Source organism: Bactrocera dorsalis, chromosome 4 (assembly GCF_023373825.1).
Source record: "Bactrocera dorsalis isolate Fly_Bdor chromosome 4, ASM2337382v1, whole genome shotgun sequence".
NCBI lineage: Eukaryota > Metazoa > Arthropoda > Insecta > Diptera > Tephritidae > Bactrocera > Bactrocera dorsalis.
Window position 1 is genome coordinate 57,896,510 of NC_064306.1, and position 3,926 is coordinate 57,900,435.

Here is a 3,926-nt window from a genome sequence, read left to right on the forward strand (position 1 = left end):
TATACAGAGATTGTGGTGCTATTATTTCATGATGATATCTTGTCAAATAAAAAAGTTTTTCATACAGCGACTTGATTTCGAACGAACAATTTGTATGACAGCTATACGCTATAGTGGTCCGATCTGAACAATTTATTCAGAGATTATACCGCTGCCTTGAACAACAAATCACGCCAAGTTTCGTGAAGATATCTTCTTACATAAAAAAAGTTTTCCTATCAGGAGCTTGAGTTCAACCGCTAATTTGTATGACAGCTATATGTTATAGCGGTCTGATATCGACGATTCTGACAAATGAGCAGCTTCTTGCAGAGAAAAAGACGTCTGCGTATTTTCAGACCGATATCTCGAAAACTGTGGGAATTCTGCGTATATGCCGACAAACAGGCGTAAATATCTTATTCAGAGTATAAAAGTATGCCGACGAGTTGATAGTTCTTCAGCATATGTGATTCCAAGGCTTTTCCGATTACATAGCACGACGTCTAGGTTTGATGTTATTTTGTGAGGTTATTACCTATAACGGCTCTATTATTATTAACTGCTTAGCTCAAATACAGCTAAAGGCGCAGTGTGATTGCTGACGTGCAAACGAATTTCAAAATAAAAGTGTTCATTATATTTAAAATAAGCAAATGATAACAAAATTTACTAGATAGGTAAAATTGTGCGGAAGAAATATAAATGTAGCGGATTTACTTAAGTACAATATGCATAAAATAGCATTAAAAAGCTATACAATACGTAGAAGACAATTTTTCCAAAACAATTTTTGTTTCAATTGATTCTGAATAGTCTGCTACAATGAAAGCTTAAAGTGTTGCTGGAGATCTAGACACAATATAATGTTGCTTATGAGAAAGCGAAAAAAAATATAAAATAAAGTTGTCAAAATGTTGCATGAAACATGTTGCTAAGAAAAAGTTGCATGACATAAATGTTGTTTAATATGTTTGGTGTTTAACTGTTGGCTAGTAATTAATGTGTGTATAAAAGGAGGCCAGTATATTCAAAGAGCACAAAGACATGTTGCCAATACAATATTTTTTCAAAACAAATCTTTTCAACTCATTCTGAATGGTCTGCTACAAGGAAAGCTTCAAATGTTACTTTAAAACTAGTCACAATATAATGTTGCTGATGAGAAAGCAGAAAAATGTAAAATAGTGTTGTCAAAATGTTGCAGGAAATATGTTGCTACGAAAATGTTGAATGACATAAATGTTGCGAAACGTGTCTAAATGTTGGCATGCATAAAAGGAGGCCAGTGTGCTATGAGAGTATATAGAAAAGTTGCTAATACCTTTTCTTCAAAACAAAATATTTTTAACTGATTCTGAATGGTCTATCACGATGAAGAGTACAAATGTTGCTATAAAACTATTCCAAACATTTGATACACTTATATGTATGAGAAAGCACGATGCCAGAAAATATAAACAAAATATAATTGAAAAAAGTTAGTAGGCATATGTTGTGACAAATAAATGTTGCAAAACATGTTTGGCTTGTGTCTAGTCCAATAAAGAAGAAGAAAAAAAACAAGTTTGTATCTAAATGTTGGGTAGTTCTCTATACATCAAATGAGACAGCGCGCGAAAACATGCTGCTATTAATGTTATAAACATCAATTCATATACATAATTGTATAAAACATTCCGCAAATGTTGCTAACAACAGTACACACTGGATGTAATGAATATTGATGTAAAATATACCAAATTTACAACAGTAATGGGCTCTAAAAATGTTGAGATACAAAGAATCACAGTAAATGTAGATGTAAAGTATGAAAAATATGTGTTTAGAACCAATTGGTGTGTTGCTGAGGCATAGATACACTTGTTGCGAATACAAATTTGTGTGAAAATATACGGATAATAATTGAGAAAACTTGAAAAATAGCAAATAATAAAAATTTGTTGTAAATTTCTATTGTTGCCGTGTCTTGTAGTGCATCAACATGTTGCAAGCAGAAATATTTACGCGAGTAGTGTATGTTTTCACAGAGTGTTTGCTCAAAAAATCAACTTCGCAAGTCAAATGTATTGAGTTTTTCGCTTTTCAGACTAAAAATGAACTGAGTTTACTTTTATTTTACAAAATTATTATTTTATTACAGAATTGGTGCAAGTAAAAATTAGTAAATAGTGACCATATTATGATTGCAGCATATAATTTTGCTGAATTACTAGAAGCCAAAGCAGAAAACAATATACAATATATGTATATAATGTTGACAATTAAATAAAACCATATGACTACAAATATAAAGACTGTTACGCATGTCAAGTTATAGTGGAGAAAAAAAATTAATAAAAAATGGCTGCGTCGCATATTTGAGGAAAATTATATTGATATACGAGTATTTGAACTTTTATTCGAATAAAATATATAAACATATCAAACTCGTTATAGCTGATAGTAAGAGAAATTTAAAAGTTTGTTACAAGAAAAATCTAAATGTCGATGTATGTGTATGGTATATAATAAATGTATGTGGTTTAAGATTTAGGCGTCTTTATGTAGATTGAAAATGTAGTTATACATACAAAGCGCAAAGACGCAACGAGCCAAAGTCAATTCGAAAACATATTCACCGGATAACGTAAAATAAAAAAATCGCCGAAAATTAAAAACTAAAAATTAATGTCGAGTCAAATTTAATTTTTTTTTCGAATCATTTTCGATTTATAATTTTATAGCATTTGGTACCATTGAGGTTTGGTTACTTTTGCCTTACTGCATTAAGAGTTGAAAAATGTTTCGAATTGAAGTAAAAATAATTATTTGTAAATTTGTTTTAATTTTTTATTAAATTACTTTTAAAATCATATTTAGCTGCTATGAAATGGAATCTTCTACCTTTTTATTGGCGTAGACGTAGAAGATTGTACCTTCTCTATTCAGATCTGCAGCTCGAACTATTTTTTCCAGCAGTAGATTGGGAAGTCGGACGATAGAAAGTCGTCTTGTCTGAAACATCGCTTGGTATCCAAAGGCTCGGAGAGATCATGACGGAGCTTTTGGTATAGCTCAACGACAGTCGCAGTTTAGTCAGCTCTAGAGGAGGTATTTCTATTTTTATTTAAATTTTACATTACATATATTTATTTTTTTAGTTTTAAAATTTGTATTTAAATTTTAGATTCATTTTTTTTTTAAATTATTATTAAAATTTTATTTTAAATTTATTTATTTTGGATTTTTCACTTAAATATAATTCTTTTTTTATTTTTGGAACTATAATTAAATTTTAGTTCTAATTTTTTTTTTTCAATTTTTGTTATTTTTATTTAAATTTTATTAAAGTTTTTGTTTTAATTTTGGAATTTTTATTTAAATTTTATATTAAATAATATTTTTTTTAATTTTTGGAATTTTATTTTAAATTTATTTATTTTGGATTTTTCACTTAAATATAATTCTTTTTTTATTTTTGGAACTATAATTAAATTTTAGTTCTAATGTTTTTTTTTCAATTTTTGTTATTTTTATATAAATTTTATTAAAGTTTTTGTTTTAATTTTGATTTCTGACTTAAATTTTTATTAAATAATTTTTTTTTAATTTTTGGAATTTTTTTTAAATTTATTTATTTTTAATTTTGGAATTTTTATTTAATTTTTTTAGTTTTAAAATTTGTATTTAAATTTTATATCAATTTTTTTTTAAATGATTACATAAATTTTATTTTAAATTAATTTTTTTTTTGATTTTTGACTTAAATATAATTTTTTTTTATTTTTGGAATTTTTATTTAAGTTTTAGTTGTAATTTATTGTTTTTTATTTTTGGAATTATGTTTAAATTTTAGTTGTATTTTTTTGACTTTGGGAATTTTTATTTAAATTTTATATTTATGTAACATATCGCCGAAAAATATTAAAAATATTTTATGATTTTGGAATTTATGTGTAATTTTT